General features: G+C 36.4%; 1 pseudogene; it reads right to left on the bottom strand.

Annotated features, from left to right (window-relative positions):
- Positions 1-3,488: 3,488 nt before the first annotated feature.
- LOC140888838 (GDSL esterase/lipase At1g28580-like) lies at positions 3,489-4,705 on the bottom strand (annotated as a pseudogene).
- Positions 4,706-10,034: the final 5,329 nt, after the last annotated feature.

The raw sequence follows: 10,034 nt of genomic DNA, 5'->3' as shown, positions 1-10,034 counted from the left end.
ACAATGCAACACATAATACATGCATACTCTGTCATGATATATCGAACAGTACTTTCGTACCTCAATCTATAGACAATCTATGTAAGTTCTATGTCCAAGTCTATAATCTGCAATACACTGCAAAATATTCTGATATCATAATCTTATTCTAAAAGCTTTAACTAGACCATTAGCTACTCTCATTAGCTACTAAGAGTCTAGACTTATACCTACGTCCGTCGTCAGCCCTTTGCTGTCGATACCATAGAACCTGGGCACAACTCCGCTGCGACTCTCGAGCGCCTTGCCAAGAATCTGCCCCACGCCTAAGAAGAATGAAAACCACCTAACTAGGCTAAGAATCGAGATTGGAAAGTAGTGAATTGACAATTGAAAATGAGGCCTCGGACCTCTATATATGGATGGAGATCGGACGCTCTGATCGGGACTTCGGACGTTTCGATCTCTGCATGCGAAACACGTCACTTCATGCACAATTCGGACGCTCCGATCCCTACTTCGGAAGCTCCGAACTGCCGTGTGTCCGATCAATTATGACACCTCAAAAGTTGCATGGCTGGCCTGAGATCGGACGTTCCAATCCTAGTTCGGACGTTCCGATCGCACCGTAGCCTCCGAAGTATGAATCATGCTTCCGAACCATTCGAACACTCCGATCTTGAGTTCGGACCTTCCGAACCGTCCTTTGGCCAAAAATCTATAATTCGGCCAATTAAACTCAATTAAGTCTCTAATCCATATTTAGTTAATTAATCTTATAAAATGAAACTGGACTACTACAATTGAAACCAATTTTTCAATGGTTCAACCATAAAGAAGCAAGCCTTTGATCGGGTTCCCTCTTTCTATTCAAATTCAACCGGCCCAAACTAGGGCTCCCTAGCAGAATGGAGGGCTAACCAAGAAGCACGCAGATCCCAAGTTTCGTTTGTTTTTTTACTAGACTCAATCAATTGAGTGCTAGGATTAGAGAAATTAAGTAATAAAGAATAAAAAAAAACTTCGGCTTGTAACAAGCACTCTCAAGGCTTGATCGTTTAAGGTACCTATAAGAGCACTATCCACGTACATGATAGATTTAAAGGTGCTCATTCATCAATGCATATGCTGGATTCACTAAAAAAATAATGGATATTGCATGTATTGATAAATATCAATCGGTAGATGTATGTCAAGACAATGTTCTTATAGGTAGCATCTAACTAGGGTTCAATTAATCAATGATGGTACCGGTGTCCTCTGTTGGACGCCGGCTCCAGCTTATTATAAATTTATATTATTATTATTTTTTAAATAAATATTGTTATTGTTTTAAAATATATGTAATGTGGCATATAAAGTTAAAAGCATTTTGAAAGGTGTGTGTGCGTGGAGATTAATTAAATTTACAATAATCATATATTAATTATTAAATTAAAATTTAATATTTATTAATTGATTAAATAAATTTAAAAATTATTTATAAAATTAATTTTTATTATTAATAATTATTTAAATAAGTAAATTTTAAAATATTTATAAAATTGCCTTACGTATTTAATATTATTTAAGATAAAAAAATTTATTATATTATAAAAATTAAAATTAAAATATAGATAATAAATAAAAATTGTATAGTGTGTATAGAAATGATTAGTGGGATCTATAAAAAAATTATTTTTTGGGTTAATTAGAATTGTAAAGAAAAATTATAAAACTTATATTTTTTAAAATGTGGAGGTGACAATAACGTGATATTATAGTTCCCGTATTGAATTTGTATATAACTAAGATCATGCATGCGGATACCTTGGATTTCATTTTCGTGTGCCAGGAAGTCTTTCATCTTAACGTAGTGTCAGTATCATAAATAAATACAATTTTCATGCCAAAATTATTAACATGGGCGTTGATGTGGATTGTGGTGCCCAGTTGGCGCCCAAGTCAACTTTTTCTTATTTTTTAGGATACACGTCTTCTCTTCCCGACCATCTTCGTCGGGTTCAGATCCTCTACAGTGTTTGAAATCTAAAATTATTAATCTACGTGTTAAACGTTTTTTATCATATTATTTATCCATCTTTTAATTATTTATTTCACATCAATCAAATTATTAATTATTTATCTTAAATCAATCAAATCATTGAATTTAAATTACTATATTACCTTTTATAAATAATATTATTCATATTTTATTAATTATTAAAAGGATAAAATAGTAATTTATTATTTTTTTATAAAATATAATCAATCAAATTAAACAACCTATAATCTATCAATCAAATCAAATCTTAAATTAACTATCATTTCTTATCTATTTTTTATTACAAAATATTATTTATCTTTATATTATTTATCTTATCACTCACTTCAAACGGACAATAAGAGTACCCACAACCATAAAACTTATGCATCCAACTTCAGCACGGGACCTACAATACCACATCATCGTCACTTCAATATTTTAATAAACATAATTTTTATAATTTTTTTAACATTTATAAACCCAAAAAATAACTTCTTCATGAATCCCGCCAATAATTTCAATACACATCATATAATTTTTATTTATTATCTATATTCAAATTTTATTTTAATATATAATAACAATTTTGGTTTCTGCAGTAAATACGTAATTAATTAATATTTCATATTTTTTTTAATTTCAATTAATTAAACAAAAAATTTTAATAACTATTAAAAAATTATAAATTCTGTATTTCATTATATTTCCTCAAAATTTTATTTATTAAAAAAATATAATATTTACGTGCGGGACCCGCCATCAAATTATCCTTAAACAAATTGGTTTCTTTAATATTATATAATTATATTTAGTATTCCCTGGGTGGGCCCAACCTGGCACAAATTTTTGTTTTTTTAAAAAATAAATAATATAATAATACATGTATAGATGTTTTTTTTATTGGTGCGTGCTAGGGATGTTAAAACTCAACTTAATCCGTCAACCTGACACGAGTCGATTCAAAAAATATCAGTTTAGGGTTGGAGGTTTTTGGGTTTGGTTCGAATCGGATTGACCCGAAAGCTAACCCGAAAAAATTAACGGGTTTAGGTTGGGTTTTAAAACCCGGGTTGACCCGAAATAACCCGAAACTTTTAATTATTAAAATTTGGAGAGTACCTAATTAATTTAATATTAGACAAAATTATCATTGTCATATCTTTCATTATATAATAGAATTTTGATTTACTTTAAAAAATCATACACACTTTTGTTTGAACTACTACAGTATTAATATTTTAGAAATTTTGTTGCATACTTTATCGGATATCATTAAAATATAAAATAATAAAAATATTTTATTTTGATGTTAAAATTTAATATTAATTTTATTTTATCCTAAATTTTAGAATGATATACGAATGTTTATTGGAGTTTTTCAAAACAATATATATATATATATATATATATATATATATATTTATATGTCAAAAAAATGCTGAAAAATATTTCCTAAAATTTCTACAAATTAAACATCGCCTTATTATTCATAAAATCCAGCAACTTGGGATGTGAAAGAACAGATTGCATCGAAGTTAGGTACAGTGTAGTGACCTCCTAGTATAGCTTGCACCAAGAATTTGTAAGCCACCTCTGTTAAGTGTAAACCATCCAAACTAATATACAGAGAGGGATCTTCGCAACTTTTTGCCTGCAGAAAAAATCCACACAATGCTGATTTATTGAAATTAAACGGCCCTTCGCCGCCGCAGCAAGCGCTGAGCATTCCCTTTCTAATTCCTGCATGCATCAACAATATAACATGCATGGTTGAGTACCATGTATACATGTGTTAGAAACATGTATCCTTGGATGAGTTTTTATTCCTTCAAATTATATTCTATCCTAAAACTTGAGCTATGATTTGACCACATATTTCTACCTAACACATATTATTGGAGTGCGTGCAATCTTTAAAAATTATAAGTTATATTCATGTTTTCAATAAACACCAACAAACTCTACATATCTTTTGCAAGGTATTTTGTTAAAAAGTTAGTACTAAAATCTCTTATTTACCATGAAAAGTTTTCAGTTTTTCGCTTTTATTTTCAAACATCGCCTGACGGTTCATTTCTTCATAATCTATAAATTTGATCATCTGATCTCCAGACGTGTAGTTTTAAGTTGAAGAATTAATTACCGAATTCACGAGGAGAAAGATAAATCTAGAAAAGTGCATTGTAGTAATCTGCATAGATTATAGAGACTCGAGGATGGAGGCCTTGCACGCGATTCAGTTCCTTCTGCAGCAACTCGTTGTGGTGTGTGGATAACTCATTCAGCCAGTTAACACAACCAATTTTGGGATCATAAGTAGAAATTTTGTAATTGTCTGAATTGGATATTGTAAGAAACCCGGGAAAGCAACCGATTGGGAAGTTTCCGGGGACTAAAATTGTCTTTGCACCAAGCTGTATTAGTTCCTGTGATTGAAAATAAATAAATAAATAAAAATTTGCATTTGAAACCATAGGTTGAATTAAGATACATAAAAATCAAGCGATCTTAATTAATTAATTTGCGTACTTGAAGAGTTGATCCGATGTATCTAACAATTGCCGGAGCAAGTGATCGGATTTGTTCGGGTCTCATCCCGAAATCGAGTGGCAGGTTGTAATCGTTGCCTCCTATCTCTCCAAGAAGAACCAGAGAGTTTTCCAAAAATCTTTTTCCATCTGATTTAAGAACGTCATGCATGTGTGAACTTTTCGTCTCACAAAACAGAACTCATGCGTCGACATATATAAAGTCCCAAAAGTACCTTTTTCTGCTACATTTCTTCAAAATCGATTCTTTTGATAAATAAATAGAAAATATTTTTGGCTTTGTTATGCCCCAATATTTTTGTATCTATTAATCTAAAATCATTTTAAATTCATTCAAATAGAGCTAGATATGTTCTTTAATTAGGGTTTTTTAAGGGTCCTCTAATTAGGTTATTTTTGTTATTTTATTAAAAAAATTAATATAAGAATATATCACTTGTGTAGATTTCAAATGACATGTCACATGTGTAGTAATAAATTTATTGAAATTAAATGGTCCTCTGCCGCCGCAGCAAGCACTGAGCATTCCCTTTCCAATCTGTAGTGACCCTGCATGGAATCACCTACTAACTGGCAACTAATAGCATGCATTAAACTTAATACAGCAATATACTTAACAGAGTAAAAACGTGCGGAAACTTAACCATAATTTACATATCAGCTTAGTAACATAATCCAGACTTAAATCTGTAGTGATACAACCAAATCGAAATCTTAAACAGTAAACATTATACAGCTATATCGAATCCTGCTGTATAATAAAATCCTCAAGGCTCCTGCTCCCTAGTCCTGCCTTGAACTACCAGCTCCGTCCATCCTGCGACCTGCCCCATGGAATAGGGTGTCCAAGATAACAAATAAGACGTGAGCGCTACGCCCAGTACATAGATATGAGTAAACATATGTATATAATGCATGCAACATGATGACTGGTAAAAGATCATCTGAAAAATCATGCTCAGAACCGGCGCCATATGAGTGCTGCCACCGCACGGATCAACCTCTCGGTGCAACCACACTCGTCTAGTACACCAGAGTAGACAGACATAAATGCCCCCGCCGTCGCGGTACTCTCAGTGACAAACTATCGAGTATAGAGCTGAGCGGCTCTATAATCAGGTATAACAAGGAATAGGCTCAACGTGTATATGCACATGACATATGAGTATAGAAAACGGTAAATCATACATCATGCCATATAATAATGCCAAATAAATACAACATATAAACATGTATACTCGCTGGCAATCTCAGTCAATGTGTACGTACCTCTAGGCTAGTTCAAGTAAAGTAGATCCTAGGTTCCAAGCCTATATTCAAAAGTTCACCGTATCACTACACAAGTTCTATAAGCCTTAACTAAGCTAATAAGTACTCCCAAAACTTAAATCGATTCCCGGACCATACCTTCGTCCGAAGTAAGCCCTTTGAAGACGCTAGTCCCGGATGACTATAACCACAACTTGGTTATTCCAGAACTTCGATTAAAATCGATAGGGCCCTCAAGTGTATATCTCACACTATATAACTGAAGAAGGAAACTCGGGAATTCGTAATTGAAAATGAACTCTGAACGGCCTTATTTATAGCCAAATTTCTCGGCCAGGATCGGAACTTTCGATTTCGGAATCGGAGCTTCCGATCCAGCTCATTGCGTGCATGTCTGCCACGCCAGGATCGGAACTTCCGATCTACGATCGGAGCTTCCGATCTGCTCTATGATCGACACTTGTCAAAACTCGCGACTGAGTCATCGATCATTGCTGGCAGCTGGGGATCGGAACTTCCGTTCCAGGATCGGAGCTTCCGTTCCGATCGGAGCTTACTATCTAGGATCGGAGCTTACTATATGGGATCGGAGCTTACTATCTGGGATCGGAGCTTACTATCCAGCCCAAAATTAAAAAGCCCAAATTTTACTTCTGAAGTCCAATAACACTCCGAAATTGGTTAAATACCAACCCTTAATCATGTTTAACATATTATTATCTTAAAATGGTTTCTGGGTTACTACATTCTCCCCACCTTTAGATATTTCGTCCGCGAAATAACATCTAAAGACAAATCAAGATAACAATATGAAACATCAAACCATGTCTTATTACAACAACGGTAATTACATCTTATATGGTAATAAAAAATACAAAGCAAACAACTCAGGATATTCTGCTCGCATACGACTCTCAGTTTCCCAAGTTGCTTCTTCAACGCCTCGGCGCTGCCACTGTACCATCACAAGTGGTATAGTCTTGTTCCGAAGAACTTTCTCCTTCCTGTCTAGGATACAGATTGGTCGTTCAACAAAAGACAGATCTGGCTCTAGCTGAATATCAGTAGACTGAATCACATGAGATTCATCAGCTATGTACTGTCGAAGCAACGACACATGAAAAACATTGTGTATACTGGAAAGAGATGGCGGTAAAGCCAAACGATAAGCAACATCTCCGATCTTCTCCGGTATCTGGAAAGGCCCAATGTAACGAGGAGACAACTTGCCTTTCACACCGAATCTCATCACCTTCCTGAAAGGTGATACTCACAGAAAAACATATTCACCAGGCTCAAACTGAAGTGGCCTGCGGCGAATATTCGCATAACTGGATTATCTATCTTGAGCAACTTTGATCCTATGCTTGATCAAATCTACTTTGTCTACAATCTGCTACACCAATTCAGGACCCTCGACTTGCTGTTCCCCGACTTCATCCCAGAATAACGGAGTACGACACCGTCGACCATACAATGCCTCGAAAGGTGTCATATCAATACTACGATGATAATTGTTATTGTAGCCAAATTCAATCAAAGGTAACTGATCCTGCCAAGATAAACCAAAGTCCATGACAGAAGAACGTAGCATATCCTCCAGCGTACGAATAGTGCGCTCTGACTGCCCATCAGTCTCCGGATGATACGCAGTGCTCAAACTCAGAGTGGTACCCAACGCCTGCTGAAAACTACCCCAAAAACGTGAAGTAAATCGTGGATCTCTATCACTGACAATACTCACTGGAATCCCATGTAATCGCACAATCTCCTGGATATATAAGCGTGACATGCGATCATAAGAATACTCCCGATTATAAGGAATGAAATGTGTTGATTTTGTCAAACGGTCAACGACAACCCAGATAGCATCACACTGACGTGAAGTCATAGGCAAGTGGGTAACAAAATCCATAGTCACGTGCTCCCACTTCCATTCGGGAATCTCAAGATTCTGCAGTAATCCACCTGGTCGTCGATGTTCAGCCTTGACCTGTTGACAAACCAAACATCTCGAAACAAACTGATAAACACTTCGCTTCATTTCCTTCCACCAGAATCTAGTTCGCAAGTCCTTATACATTTTCATACTTCCAGGATGAACTGATAATCGACTCCTGTGAGCTTGAGATAGAATATCATTCCTGAGCTCCGCAACATTAGGTACAACCACTCTATTGGATAGGCACAATAAACCATCTGCCTGAAAATAAAAATCCAGATGTATTAACTCCATTGGCTAGACGTGCCAATCGCTGAGTCTTAACATCAGATATCTGAGCATCTCTGATCCGAGAATACAATGCTGGCTCAGATAGAATAGTATACAAACGAATCTCATTCCTCCCTTTCTTGTGCTTGAGCGTAAAACTCAATGAACAACACTCTTGAATCATATGAGATATTTCATTAGTCTGAAGTGCAGACAGTCTCACCTGCCGACTCAAGGCATCAGCAGTAAGATTAGCAGAACCTGGATGATATTTGATTTCACAATCATAATCCTTCAGGAGATCCATCCAGCGTCTCTGTCGCATATTCAACTCTGCCTGAGTGAATAAATACTTCAAACTCTTGTGATCCGTAAATATCTCAAATTTCTCGCCATAAAGATAATGTCTCCAAATCTTGAGCGCAAATACAATGGCGGCTAACTCGAGATCATGCACTGGATAGTTATTCTCATGCGTCTTCAACTGTCGAGAAGCATAGGCAATAACATGTCCATGCTGTGTCAACACACATTCCAACCCTTGACCAGAGGCATCAGTATAAAAAACATAACCTCCTGATCCAGAAGGTAGAGCTAGCACAGGTGCAGTAGTAAGACGTCTACGCAGCTCGTGAAACGACTCCTCACAATCCGAGGACCAAATGAAGGTAACATCTTTCCGAGTAAGCTGAGTCAAAGGCCTGGCCAACTGTGAAAAATTCTCGATGAACCGACGGTAATATCCCGCTAGACCCAAGAAACTACGAATCTCAGCAACCGTTGTCGGACGAGACCAGTTCAGCACTGCCTCTATCTTACTAGGATCAACAGATATCCCTTCACTAGAAATCACATGACCGAGAAATAATACCCGATCAAGCCAGAATTCACACTTGCTCAATTTCGCATATAGCTGCTTATCTCGTAACGTCTGTAGAACAATCCTCAAATGTTGTGCATGTTCATCCTTGTCATGAGAATAAACAAGAATATCATCTATGAAGACGATGACAAATCTATCCAGATAATCTCGAAATACCTGATTCATTAGATTCATAAAGACTGCCGGTGCATTCGTCAAACCGAATGGCATCACCAGAAACTCATAATGCCCGTATCTGGTCCTGAAAGCAGTTGTAGATATATCTGAGTCTCGTACCCGCATCTGATGATATCCAGATCTTAGATCTATCTTCGAATAAACAGAAGTACCCTATAGTTGATCGAACAGATCATCAATCCGCGGCAAAGGATACTTATTCTTGATGGTGACACGATTCAACTGCCTGTAATCAATACATAATCGCATCGATCCATCCTTTTTCTTGACAAACAAAACAGGTGCTCCCCACGGAGAAACACTCAGACGAATATATCCCTTATCAAGCAGATCTTGCAACTGCTGTTTCAATTCCCTCATCTCTGACGGTGCCAGACAATAAGGTGCTCGGGATATAGGCGTAATTCCTGGTACTAGATCAATACCAAATTCAACCTCTCGAACCGGAGGAAAACCAGGAATCTCATCAGGGAATACGTCAGGAAACTCGCTGACAACTTGTAGCTGATCAATACCCGTACTACTCATGGACATATCAACTGCATAGATGAGGTAGCCCTCCCCACCTGACTCCAAGACATGACATGCCTTCAGAGCCGAAACAAGTGGCATCGGTGGTCGCGCACCCTCACCATAAAAGTACAAGCTATCACCCTCAACGGGATGAAACTGTACCAGATGCTGATAACAATCCACAGTAGCGTGATACAAAGTCAGCATATCTATTCCCAAAATACAATCAAAATCCGTCATCGCTAATATCATCAAATTAGCCGATAACACATTACCATCAAACTCAAGAAGGCAACCCATCACTAGACGCTTAGTTACTACCTCCTGCTCCAACGGAGTAGATACAACTAAATCCATATCTAATGATACGTAAGGTAATCTATGTCTCTTAACGAAGCGACTAGAAATAAAGGAATGCGATGCTCC

The sequence above is a fragment of the Henckelia pumila genome, chromosome 3, assembly GCF_033568475.1.
Source record: "Henckelia pumila isolate YLH828 chromosome 3, ASM3356847v2, whole genome shotgun sequence".
Lineage (NCBI taxonomy): Eukaryota > Viridiplantae > Streptophyta > Magnoliopsida > Lamiales > Gesneriaceae > Henckelia > Henckelia pumila.
The sequence above is the reverse complement of the archived record's forward strand: the minus strand, read 5'-3'. Positions and strand labels throughout refer to the sequence as shown.